The 14,529-nt window shown below is 36.8% G+C and overlaps 2 non-coding genes across 2 annotated transcripts; both read left to right on the plus strand.

The window, feature by feature from the left end:
* The first annotated feature begins 423 nt into the window (after nucleotides 1-423).
* Nucleotides 424-496, plus strand: trnar-acg (transfer RNA arginine (anticodon ACG)). Its single transcript has one exon. It is a non-coding gene; the product is annotated as a tRNA-Arg (tRNA).
* A 545-nt stretch (nucleotides 497-1,041) lies between these two features.
* Nucleotides 1,042-1,113, plus strand: trnah-gug (transfer RNA histidin (anticodon GUG)). The gene has a single exon. It is a non-coding gene; the product is annotated as a tRNA-His (tRNA).
* Nucleotides 1,114-14,529: the final 13,416 nt, after the last annotated feature.

The following is a 14,529-nucleotide window of genomic DNA, read 5'->3' on the forward strand; positions in this document are numbered from 1 at the left end:
ACACACACACACACACACACACACATACAAGCAACAGAGTGTAACTAAAAAAAAAACTAATTTCATGTAATAGAACAAATACAACAAGAAACATGAATATTTTTAAAAATTTTACATAAGCATGTAATTTCTTTCAATCCTCAAATCTGCATAGAAACCTGCCACCTGCCCACAGTATTCATTTATTTATTATTTATTATTTATTATTTATTATTTATTATTTATTATTTATTATTTATTATTTATTATTTATTATTTCCTGTGACTTTTACTAAACTTTTACCAAACTTTTAGATAAACTTTTTTAGATAAACCCAAAGACTTGGTATGTCTGGTTTAGGGTTGGATGGAGAAGGTAAACGAAAGGCAAAGAGTTGATTTTGCAAATGTGTAAGATCCATCCAAATTGTCGCCTCTCCAGCAGGGCTAGTGGCGCAATGGATAACGCGTCTGACTACGGATCAGAAGATTCTAGGTTCGACTCCTGGCTAGCTCGAGTGAAGCGCGCTTTTGTCTGGGTTTGCTCAAATCTGTCATCCGGATGCTTCTTCTACTTCATATCTCAGTGGTTCCTCAACATATGTAGGAGCTTCAAGACTTCCATCTTTGTAGTTGAATTGGTCAGTTTGTATAAAATAGAACATTTCACATCACCCAGGTTTAAAACCCAAAGACCGCATCAGTATGAAAGAAAATGTCAGAGCAACAAGTTGGACCACACATCAAGCTGTCCTTGGTGTTTTCAGAAATAGCACGTTTTCAAAAAACCTTTGCACGGCCATCCTTGTACTGCACTAGAAATGCAAGAACCCTGGACAAGGACATCGTTCCTTGATTTGGATTTGGATTTTGATTTTCTTTCATTTGGTTTTCCTTCATGTGTTGCTTCACAACAGCCTAATCTGTATGTCAGTGACATACATTGCCTCTTTATTCGACTGCTCTTATCATTCATTCATTTTGTTCTTTTTAATTTGTTTATTCATCATTTTGAGTTCATCAGCTGTTGACACAATCCAAGTTATCTGTGACGCCGCATCAGCCATGATCGTATAGTGGTTAGTACTCTGCGTTGTGGCCGCAGCAACCCCGGTTCGAATCCGGGTCATGGCACTCCTGCTTCTGGGAAAAGTCCTCTGGCGGATCGAGGCAAATCATATAAGATGTCTGCTTTTTTTTCCACTATCCAAAGTAGAATCAGGATTCAACTCATTTCCCTGTTCACAAGAGCAAAATAAAAGGACTAGTGGCGCAATGGAAAACGTGTCTGACTTCGGATCAGAAGATTCTAGGTTCGACTCCTGGCTAGCTCGAGCGAGGCGCACTTTTCGGACGTCCAGCGGCTTTTTCTACTTCACACCTCAGTGGTTCCTTGTTTGGAAAAGGTCGGAGAAGCCAGACTGAGATGGTTGTGCAAAGAAGGGATAGTAAACGGATGATGGAGGAAGATTTATAGATGTAGCGAGAGGATGTAAGATAATACTTTATTGATCGCCAGAAGGGAAATTTGTTTGTCACGGCAGCGAATCAATATGAAAATAAATATTAAAAGAACCGATAATTAAAAGAATGAACGCATTAACGAGGATAGGAACAGAATGACGAGGATATAAATAAACAGTTTGAACAACAACAAGGATAAAAGTAGATGAAAAACAAGTGAAGGAAATGACAGCAATAAGATGAAAATAGATAATGGAATTAGGACGCGATGTGTGAAGGAGCGATGTAGCGCGTTAGCACGTTAGCACGTTAGCCCACGTGCACCTGCGTCTGAAGCGTTGAGTTGTGCAGCTGAACAAGCTCCAGCAGCCACGGCTCGCCGCGCAGGAGGCGGGAAGGATTGTCAGGGATGGATCCCGGGTTTTGCTTCACCCTCCGTTCAAGATTGTCCAGGTTGAGTCCCAGGAGTCACAGCGCCGCCACAGAAGAGCGACCAAAGACTGCTAGAAGGTCTCGAGAAGCTACAGACGCCGAATGACATCCCGCTGCGACCCTTCCTGCAGAAAGCATCTGTTTCTTGTTGATGTGGAGTCGTCTTTCAAACTTTTATGATGTTTTTGCACACACACACATGCAAAGGGAAAGAGAGTGAGCGAGTGTGTGTCTGTGTGTGTCAGACATCATCGGACAACAAGCGTCCAAACAATCTTGGAAATATTGGAAAAGCTGCAAACTTTGTGAATTTGGTGAAACTGCAGAAGCCAATTGGAGACTTGATGATGTCGGTGTTCTGCTGGAGAGTTTGTAAAAAAGTTAAGAGATAAAAAAATCAGGAGGTCCTAAAGATACACTCTTTGTTGAGATTTTAAGAATCGTAATTGTCTAAGACGAACGCTGTTACATATTACTATATGTAATTTAATATATTATAATAATAATAATATAATATACGATATAATATATTCTTGGATGTTTATATTTGTGTTTGCCACCACCATTGTTAACTGTTAATAACAATCTGTGACTGATATTATCCACAGAAAAGAATTGATTCAGAATATGACAGGATAATAACATTAACATTCAATTCATCTAATCTACAAAGAAAAAATCAATACAAGAGTGTTGTATTAATATAATAATAATAATATATGTAATATGTAATAATATGTAATAATATATAATAATATCATGACAATCACAATAATAATAATGTAATAACGATAAAGTAATAATAATAAATAAGTCATATATGATATAATATCATATATAATATGTAAAATCTAATAAGAATAAAATAAAAATAAATTATTGATTGTTATTATAATTAATGTTGTTGTTATTATTATATTCTCTTTTTTCCTTTTCATTTTTTTATTTTATTTTATCCTTATTGTTCGCAACTTTGATGCCGGCCCCCCCATGTGATCCCAAATTGCTCCTCAGGGACAAATCTCACTTGCCAAACACTCCCTTTTTTTGTGAAAAGGACGACAACACACACTTTCTTTTTTTCTGTCTCAGCCAAACATCACATCACCAGGGCTGCTTAGTTTTTACCGTCCTTATTTTTTTCTCGCAGAGCATCAGCCGCTGTTTAACCCACCTTGTTTGTTCTGACATGTATTTCCTCTGTGTTTAACCTTGATGTGCTTTGTTGCGCGCCTTATATTTCCAACACGCTGCATGTTTGACGCTCTCCACCTTCATCTGCTCGCTTGCTTATTATATGAGCCTCCTCTTGGGTCCATAACAAACCCACTCGTTCCTTCTCGGTCTCGTTTTTGATCTCGCCTCGGAAACCTTTTCCGACACTGACCTGAAAAAGGAGGGAAGAAAAGGCAAACCGAGAAATGCGGAACAAATAAATTGCACCAAAAACAAGAAAGAAATGATGAATTTTCAACTGAAAATAAAATGGAAATTTACCTGAAATTCTAGAGGATAATTATAGAGGGTTATTTGAAAATAATAATTATTATCTTCACATTCTAGTCATTCATCTGCGTAAGATAAAGTTGTTAAAACTTATTAAGCAGGCTTTTTGTTTGAGTGTTCGCTTATTATATCTTTTTGTTGTTTGGGTTTTTTTGTTGTTATCGTTTTTTTTTTACATTTAAGTGTACACTAGATCATCTATCAGAAAAAGACTTTAGTTTAAAAAAAAAACTAAATATCTGTGTGATAAAAGCATATTTAATGAAAGTAATTTTGTAACACTATTCATTTTGTGTGTTATCACTGAGAAGTAGACTGAGAAAGTCTCAAACACCACAAAAGACTTAAAACTGGATCTTATTATTCCCTTTATTCATCATTGTTTATCCCTTTATCCTTATTCTGTACTTTAGATAAGATACTTTATTGATCCCCGTAAGAAGAAATTCATTTGTTGCAGCAGAACAACAATAAAAACATCAATAAATATGAAGATAAATATAATATGAGGAAACAATTAAAAGGACAAAGACAATAACAAGGATAGGAACAGATAACAGGATGAAAATAAGCAGAATGAAAATGGAATGATAACAAGGGTAAAAAATAATAGATAAGAAAATAGAGATAAAAAGATTAAAAAAAAAACTTTCAGAAGATAGCTAGCAAATTGATTCTTTTTGTGTAGCAAATTCTCCCTTTGCTGGGAGAATAGTTTAGTTTACATTTTTCAGCTATTCAAACTATATTTGAATTGAAAACAAAACTCTCCACAACAACGTAAAGCATATATTAGTTTATTAGTAGCAACCCGAACCCTCATGGATGTCGGGGCGTCAGATAATGAAAACAAATGAGTCCGACTCAGCTGCTTTTTTTAGCATTATTATAATTATTAACTTTAATATAAGGCACAGGATATAGGGCTACTCTTTCAATAGGCCTCGCTCTCTCACATACACACACACACACACACACATTTTTGGCAAAAAAAAAAAAAATCAAAATTTCCAAATATACTAAAAATGTGCAGGACTGTCTCGGAAAATTTGAATATTGTGATAAAGCTCTTTATCATCTGTAATGCAATTAAAAAAACAAAAATTACTTTTTCGTGATATTCTAATATTTCGAGATAGGATTTTTGAGTTTTCTTAAGATGTAAGCCATACTCGGCAATATTAAGATAATAAAAGTCTTGCAATATTTCAGTCCATTTGAATCAAGAATGTATAACATTTTTGTTTTTGTAATTCCAGTGTGATTCCCACTTCTTGCCCAATGTCCACGAACATATAGATAATGAATAAATCATTTATTATTTTATTATTATTATTATCATATTCTTTGACTTCCCTTCTCTGGCAATTGGGACCTCAGTATATAAACATTTTCTCACAAACTAGATTATGTCAAAAGATGATTTACCTCATCAGGTCCCAATCAGCTTGCAAAGAGAAATGAAAAATGCAAAACAATCGGCGGTTAAAACATGATCGGACCACTTTGCAGAGGAACAAATCCCCGGAGGCGCTGCCTCGTATTACTCGTAGCGCGACTGGAAATCACACCGAACGGCTTCGGTTTCTTCGGTGACACATTCAGGTCAAGGAGACAATAGGCTCTGTCGGGACCGAAGGACGGAGTGTGTGTCGGAGCCGCGAGAGGGTCAGTCGTGCCCGAACTGTTTCCGTGACACACGAGCGGATGGACGGGACGCGGTCTTGAGTCCGTTTGGTTTCGGTCGAGGTCGCGACCTCGGGGGGGCGACGACGCGGCCCGGTGCGGATAAAAGATGCCGCAGTAGCCGGCAGAGTAATTCCTGCTTCGGTAAAATTCTGCAAAACTGCAGGGAACCCGGGGTGGACGAGTGGAACGCCCTCTCTTTGCTGAAGAATCAGCTTAAAACCCTTTATTTTCTCAGAAAGCGTTTCATCGACGTACTTGTATAACATGAACGGAATAAAAATGTATGAGAAGTCGACTGAGAAACACCATAAAGGACTTAAAAAAGGACTTAAAGTCTTCATCACATTGTTTGACCAGGCATTTAAAATATGTCTCATTCACTCATTCTTGGTCTTATTATTCCCTTTATTCGTCATTTTCTCCCGACTGGTGAGATCGTAGTGGAATTTAAATATGCTTGAACTCGTTTCCGGACGCTGTCGCTTGGATTTGGAGAGAGAGGCGAAAACATATGATGACAATGGTCATAATAATAATTGTAATAAAGCAGAAACATTTAGAAAAATAAAAATACGATACATTTGGGATCCATCCTGTTGCTCCAGGATGCACGATAGCAACGTCTTATCTTCTCCCGACTCCCGAGGTTTCCATAGAAACGCTGCTTTATCTACTGGAGCTGAATCCGGCGTTGCTTTTTTATTTATAAATATCATTGTCATCTACGGAGTAAAAGTATTGCGTGTTGCAATTTTGCATACTTGAACGAAATCATCATTTTTGTTTTTGTAATAATACAAATTTGTTGTGTCATTTGGTGGCACTTTTTAGCACAATTGTTGGGTTTCCCAAGGAAAACTTGAATAGTAGTAAAGGAATTATTAATATGAAACTGTTACTATTAGATACATAAATGTGAGCAGGTAAGTTTTCTAATTTCCACTGATCAATATATTAGGAGGATAAACAAAATGAGTTTGAATCAAGAACTACATTCGGATCCAAGCAGATCCAATTCCGCAATGCTTTTTAATATAATTTTGAATCTTTTCTTTCCCACAATTGTGTTAAATACATTTAAATACATCATTTCACAGGATGGTGCTGTGATAAAGGTTTCTCTTTTTTTAATTTAACAACACATGGGTCTCTATAAGTCTGGCTGAAACGCCGAAAAAGTTAGCTTGTTTGGTCAAACTACTACGATACGAATACTTTCCCTTTCCTTTACGTTAACGTAAATAACGTTGTCGTGACTCTTGCATCGGGGGGTTTTGTAGGCCAGCAATCTCTTTCATTGTTTGCGTGACCCTCCTAAACTCCATCTGTGTTTGCCACATGCCAGCTAAACTGGATCGCTGAGCCAAAGCGCACTCGCGAATCAATAATTCTTTTTCAAGCTTAAAGTCTGCCGGGTGCAGTTTTCCACCAATCAATCAACTTCAGCCCGACTTCCATCGCATGAGCAGACACAGATGCTCGCTGGCCACGTTTCATTAATCGAACCGGCGACAACGTTACAAATGGGATGAAATACGCAGTGCGGATTTCTAATTATTTTCAGGGATAATTCATTCTATGTGTAACGTGTAATTAAAAAATAATGAACATAAATGAGCGGCTAGACTTGAATTTGTTTACATACAGAGCGTGTTTCAATGTGTGTGTGTATCTATGCATAAATGCTGTGGTGTGTGTCGGTTTGAAACTGATTTTAAAATACTTTTGATAGTCTTAATAAAGAGGAAAGATTTCACAGGTCACCTGTTTGTCGGGTCGGGAACCAATGGCACATCCGGGTCGTTTTAAAGGTGGAAAAAAATCAATTTTATCAGATAGCCGACTAGTTTAAAAGATGGAGAAAAAGGAAAAAAAAACAAAAAAAAATGTAAACTGTGCATTCCAGGCTGCATGGACGAAGGAATTTGCATTTGGATCTGCGGTACGTTTAATATGCAATAATAAAATTGCATTGATGAAACAGTGAAATATAAAAAGCAAACAAATCCGTGCAGCACCAGAGGTCGCATTAAAAGTAAGACATATTTAATTTATTGTACGTTAAAACCACTATATGGCTCTCAATGAAATATATTAGAAATATTTGTCTTTTACGGCTCTCCTGGTCAAAAAGGTTCCTGACCCCCAGCCTTATGATGTGTTCACAGCTATTTTACATGATATAGTCAAAATCTTTAAATCGTAGAGGCTTTTTTTAAATCGTGTTTTTACAGCTGTTGGATGATGGATTCATTTTTATTCATTTGCCGCGAACCAACGAGACACTGGATGCCGCAGACGAGCGGCGGCGGAGCACAAAAATAAGTGGTGGGTAAAATAAACATTTTAATTGTCATTTCAACACGATAGCAATCCTGCAAAATGTTTTTTAAAAACATGTTGAAGCCTGCACGCCAATATCGAACCCATAGACAGCGAGTTTTGTCGTTGTTCATATTTATAATAATGTTTACTGTCATTATTTCTTATCAATGCATATCCAAATGCACTGCGGACGGCAAAGTAGGAATTTCACCGTACAGGGAAGCATGTTTCTACACTGCGCATGTGACAATAAATGCTTTTAATTTTTGAATTTCAGGTTCCCGACTTTAAAATTCTGTTCCTACTCATGAGCATGAGTTATTGAGATTACCAAGAAAGAAAGGGTCCCAGACAAAACAATATTTTGTGGCCCCTTGCCTGAAATCAAATCTTTGTGTTAAAACAGTGGGTTTCAAAAAAAAATACGGGCAAGAAAAATATGAAAAAGTAACTTTGCAATGCATTTTTTTGTTCAAAATTTGAAAACCGAATTATTTTTTGATGACGTTGTTAAAATGATATTTTCTTATTTCTATAAAAACAAAACATAGCAAAAAAAACATCTTTTTTGGTTGATTTAATAACCAGAATAGCCACCTTTAGCCTTGTAAACATTAAACCTCCTCTTATACATGCTAACAATCCATTTTCTCATCAATTCTAGTGGCTCATTTTCCCAAAGGTGGCAAGATTTTCTCTTTTAACTCAACAATATTTTTAGGGTGTCATTTCATCAATTCTTTTTTAATATTCATTTTTAATTCATCTCGTATTTTTTCAAGAGGAACAGTTTATTACACATAAAAAAAAATTATCATTTAATTCTTATTTTTTTATTTTTTTTCAATAATTGACCTGTTTACCTCCTTTACACTAAAACAAAAGGAAACAGTTGAACTTAGTGTTACTTCTAGGTAATGATTTTACTAGTATTTTCCAATCAATCCAAGTGGCAAATTTTCCCACAGTGACAAGATTTCCTCTTTTAACTCAATATTTTTTGGGTGTCATATCATCAATTCTTTTTTAATATTCCTTTTTAACCCTAGAACACCAATGTTAAAATAAGTAACACCATCACTAACGTTGGGTATATTTTACCCAATACAATATCCTGGATAAAATACAGTTTTCATCAATTTAAAAATGGGCCGATGGGAGGAGGGAAACAAAATTATAATTAATAACATCAGTGAGCAGCCTGAAGCTGAAGGACCCATAAAACTCAATGGCAACACAATGGAAATCACACGACAAGAATTGTGTGGGTGAAAATCACCCGACGTTGGTGTTCTAGGGTTAATATTAATTCGTCAAGTATTTTTTAGAGGAACATTTCCTCACATATAAAGATTTTTATAATTTACCCATTTACCTCCTTTACCCCCCCCAAAAAAAAGGAAAAATTTGGACTTCTTCTAGGTAATGATTTTACCGTTCAGGCCCACTTGACATCAAATCAAGCCGACCAAAATGAGTTTGACGGCCCCGTTTTCAGGGACCGTTTCCATGCCGGACGCTTTGTAATTGTCCTGTTTAATGAAAACATCAATCTTTGGGCTTATTGCAAATTGGGAAGCACTTCCCACAAATGGTCGTTCCCTCCGCTTTTGGATTTTCCAACATCTAGTCAAATTGAAGCGCAAACAAATGCACGACTAGGAATTTTCTCTCTGGAATAAAAACCATGTGTCAACCAGAAAAAGTCAACCGGTCATAACAAAGTCAGGATTTATTCCGAGAGGTTCGAGGGGAGAATCGGTAATGAGAATTGTCTTTCCTCCAGATGTACGCTGATAAAATTGTATATTTCATTAGAAACAATCCCTCTGAGCTCGAAGGAATCCTCGGCGCGGGAGGATCCGAACTTATCAAAACAACATAGATGTTCATGTTGGGAACATATGTGACGCGCTGCATTCCAACATGGGTAGGAAAGATACAGGATGGGGGCGTCTAGACCTGGTCTGGCCAGAAGATTAGCAGGCGTGTTCTTTGCCAGCTCGTTCTTCCTTCGTACAAAATTCAACCAGGTCTGGAAAGCATTTTCAGACTTTAATAAACCTGATTATTAAAAGCTCATCAAAGAGCATTAGCCGGCTCGTAATGTTCTACGACGAGTAACAGATGAGGAACTGAAGACGCGACACAAGCTTGTTTGGAAATATGAGGAATAGTTTTTGTTTTTTTTTTTTTTTTTACCTCAAATAAATTTTTACTTAGCTTTGAAGAATTTTTTTTTGGAGTTTATGTGGCAGTCGGCTGTTTGTTTTTTGTTTGCGGAGTCATGCAGTTTTATTGAACACGTTAGGTGCTCACGCGCAGTTGAGAAGTTAAACCGCGTCCAAGATTTATGTTTTAAACTATTTTTTCCCTCGGAGGAGATGTTTCCCTGCTACTAAATAAATATTTTGTCTTTGCTCCTTTCCCGTTATTTTTACTGAGGGGAGGCAGATGTTTGTTACTTATTATCTTTAATATTCACTTTTTGAAAGCCTCCCCAGCTTTCTATTCCTGCAGCTTTGACTCCTACATCAATCTGCAGGACTGTCTCCGAAAATTAGAATATTGTGATAAAGTTCTTTATCTTCTGTGATGCAATTAAAAAAATATATATTTTTTTTATGATATTCTAATATTTTGAGATAGGATTTTTGAGTTTTCTTAAGATGTAAGCCATAATCGGCAATATTAAAATAATAAAAGGCTTGCAATATTTCAGTTGATTTGTAATGAATCCAGAATGTATGACATTTTTGTTTTTGTAATTGCATTTTGTAATTGACCTTCCACCAGTGGTGGGCCGTCAGGGCCTGCAAGGCCTTCTCTGCTGGCCTAAAAAAATATCTGAATCACAAACGTCAATTAAAGTTCTCCATGAATACTTATTTGATCACTCCAAACAGTCTGTTCTTTCATAGCTTTTCTCCTGGTTGTGCCGCTTCCAGACATGCATTTTCATACCAAAGCTGTAAACCAATCACATTTCAGCCATCATCTGTTGCCAGGCAGGGTCAAAGTCAAAGGAGTCTGCCTGGGGGGGGGGGGGCTGCACAATCAGTTCATTTTCAACACTACACAGCTTATCTATTTGCGACACACCTCTCTTTATGCTGCATTTCTGCATAATAAGATGATTTTTTTATAGCCATAAACTAATTATTGGGGGGGTGGATTGATTCGGAGTACTACTGAAGGCCTCGGTATAAAACGCACGGGCCGCCGCTGCCTTCCACCCATTTAAATCATCGTCGCCCCGCTTCCTGCCAAACACACAGTCGGCTCGCTAAATAAACACCAAACAACTAGGAATTGTCGGAAAAACACGAGAAAGTCAACTCAAAGGTCAAACCCACGTATGTAATAAAAGTTCCACTCACGGAGCGAGGAAACTTGCTGATGCCGTCATCAACAATCAGGTTCATTTAGCGTCAACTGTCACTCGCCTGGAAAAAATGATACATTTTTTTAGCTTTTGAGCGGAAAGACATAATATTACATAATATTAAGAGAAAGTCAACAGGGGCGGCATGAATGGTGCTGGTCAGATTTATATTAGTTCTGCTTATTTTGCGGCGCATAATTCATTTTTCTTCTTTGCATTGATGAACGGAGGGATTTCATTGAAAATTAAAAGCTTAATCTCAGGTTTTATTTACGCTGCGTATTTACAAAATTTTATGCGGCAGCTCGTGTCACTTGGCGGTAGAACCGCGTAAATAATTTATACTCTGGCAGCGGCGAACACGCTCGTATTTCAACCACAGCGGTGAAATACTTAAGCAGCTGTCACAACATGTGGCTGATTTTATTTTATAAAATCAAGTCACGTGCAATCATGTACATGGGAGGACGGTATCGAGGACAATGTCTGCCAAACTCGCTTCCGACACGGTCTACTTTCACGGCGGTGTCAGCAAAAAATTAGTTCTTGCCTTTTTCAAATAAGTTTGCATCCCGGCTGTCAGAGTTTTTTACTGCATTTTTATTTTTATTTTTTTCCTGTTGGCACGCGTCGCAGGCAATCTGTCAACTCTCAGCACAAATTTTGCCACCGTCTAATCCAGGGGTGTCAAACATACGGCCCGCGGGCCGGAACCGGCCCGCAAAGGGGTTGGACCGGGCCCGCAGGATAATTTTGAAAGTGAAAAAATGCATAATAAGTCAAGGATTTATTTATTTTCATTAAATACAATTCAAGAATTTTCCGCTAGGGTGCGCACTATTTTGGTCAGAGTAGACGGCAATCTGCATCACTGAGACGGACCAATCAGCAGACGTTATCAATGCACCACCTGCTGCTTGTTATGACGTTTTTTTCTACCCTGTTCTCTACCTCCAAGCTACGCCCTCATTAGCCAAAATGTCGTTATCAAAACAGAGAAAAGTAGTTAAAGAGTAGAATTTTCAAAGAAAAACGTATTTATTTACGGAGACGCACGGGACAAGTTTCGGTATTTAAAGAATACAATATACGGCACCAATATACGGCATCAGAGTGAAAAATATGACAGCTTGCAAAGACAATTGAGAAGAGATAAGATCAACGAATTGCTGGCTGGTCTGAGGAAACAGCGTCCACTTTCACCCAGAGCTGAGAAATCAGCGAAGCAGCGGTAAAAGCCAGCTAGCTAATTGCTAGCGAAAATGTACAATTTAAAGTTAGTCACCAACTTCACTACAAAAGAGTATGGTGGAAATCAATTTTCATGCAACTCCATACATTTTCAGTATGTATTGTATGAGTTTGCATGTTTCATGTATGAAGTTTACACATTTACAGGTGAACACTTTCTTCCTTACGCATTTAATAGCACTCTTTTTAGTTTGTAAGGTGTAAGCAGGGATTCAATTTAGATTTATATGCACATGTGTAAATAGTTTAAAAATCCCTTTCTTTATAAGTTATTTTTACGTAAAGTGCATTACTATATTTTTCAATCCCGATTCCTTGTTAAAGTTTTGTGCCTTTGCACGATCAGTGGGATCAGTTGCAATGCATGCATGGGAACGATAAATGTAAATTACACGTTTGTCCAAGGAAAAATGAGGTGTTTCATGAAATGTTTTACAAAAGGATTGTTTATTAAATTCCAAGATTTTCCTCATGTCCTTGTACTTCTTTACCCCAAAACAGAGGAAAGACATGATATTTTGGTTATTTATTGCTGAATATGCCATTATTATAACGGTCAATAAAAAGTATCTACCGTCATTTCCGGACTATTAAGCGCACCTCAATATAAGCCGATCGCTATCTCGGGCTTCCTCTTGCGCATTCAAACCGTCAAAGTCGTCTTCTTCGGTGTCGGAGTTGAACGGACTCAGAATTTCCCGGTCATTTCATCGGTCGGATGTGACGAGGATAAACGTTTTGGCGGCGTGAAGCTCGTTAGCGTCCCCCGCCCAAAAAAGTCCATAAATTAGCCGCATCGTTGTTTATGTGAAAAAAGTCGCGGCTTATCGTCCGGAAATTACGGAAATTTAAGCACACGACGGTACTGGTGACTGAATGAGACTCAGCGGCGGAAAGAGAAACCAGTTGCCAGTTTCCTGAACTCAACTTATCGTACACAGATACGTTTGGGTTCAATTACACCGATTATTTTGGCAATTATTATATTATTTGGGTAATTATTTTGACTGGCGGGACACATTTCTTATTTAATTTTTATGTGCGGGCCGACTGTGTATCATGTAGAATATCATGTAGAATTGCAGTTTAAATATTTGCTTTTATTTCATATTCAATTTTTTTTTTTTTTTGTCATTTTATTTGATCATTTGAATGTATTGACATAATTTTGTATGTAATCATCAATGCAAAATTACACAAAAGGAAAAAAATGCAATTTCTTAATTCAATATTGATTGAAAATACTTATTAAAATGATCAAAGAAAATAGTTTGGCGGGCCGAATAGAAAAGCAAAACGGGTCTGACGTATACGTTGGCGTCGAAACTTCGAGGTAATTTTGTGAAAGTTCGTCAAAGTCGTGCAGTCGCACGTGAGGAGCGAATTCCACTTGACTTTGAATGAGTTCATCAGACAACAACTTTTTGTATCTTTCTTTAAAACATTGTTGCTCGAATGTGTCTGAGCATTAAAGTGAATTATCAGTCACTAAAGAGGTTTGGAGTATTGTATGCTTGGAGTTTTTTAAATACCATAAAATGTATAAAGATAAAGAACCTGCAGCATCATAAGAGATCAATCACACTTTCTCCAACTGTCGCCATCAAGCAGGTGCTTTCGGACAATCAAGGCAAAAACAAACAGATTGAAAAACTGTTTTTCAGCCCCGAGCACTAAATTTGGCTGAACCCCGAACACTTGAACCTCTCTTACAGTAAAATTGCAATAAACCCTTTGTTTTTTCCAATTTTCCCTTTTTTACTTTTTCCCTCTACATATTTATCTATGTATTCTTCTAGATGTTACAATTTTTTTTTGTCTACACCATACAGTTTTTTATACAGTGAAAGTGCAATAAACCCTTTGTTTTTCCAATTTTCACTTTTTTAAAATTTTCCTCTACATATTTATCTGTTTATTCTTCGAGATGTTGTGATTTTTTTTGTCAACGGTATACAGGTTTTTTTATACAGTAACAGTGCAATACACCCTGTGTTTTTCAAATTTTCACTTTTTTACATTTTTCCTCTACATATTTATCTAATTATTCTTCTAGATGTTATTATTTTTTTGGCTACAGTATACAGTTGTTTTTATACAGTAACAGTACAATAAACCCTTTGCTTTTCCAATTTTCACTTTTTAAAGTTAACATATACATATATTACATATTTATCTATTTATTCATCTAGATATAACTTTTTTTTTTTTGGTCTTATATTTTTTCTGCTAATATTCTGTCGCCTCCTATTTTTGATTCCGACGAACCGAAACCAAATCCTTGAATCCTTCAAAAAAAAAAATTCTTGATTAGCGAATGAGGCTTCCTGCACGTTATAACCGCGTCACATGTTATCTCACACTTTACACATTTGAAAAAAATAAAATAAAAAAATTGAAGACCGGGAATGTGTTGTTTTGAACAGCAGTGTCGCATAAAGAAATGTACATTTGAGTTGGTACCACCTCCTTTCTCAAAACGTCACAGAACCCAGAAG

Source organism: Fistularia commersonii, chromosome 3 (genome assembly GCF_037954325.1).
Source record: "Fistularia commersonii isolate RoL2024-O1a breed Wild chromosome 3, RoL_Fcom_v1.0, whole genome shotgun sequence".
NCBI classification, from domain to species: domain Eukaryota; kingdom Metazoa; phylum Chordata; class Actinopteri; order Syngnathiformes; family Fistulariidae; genus Fistularia; species Fistularia commersonii.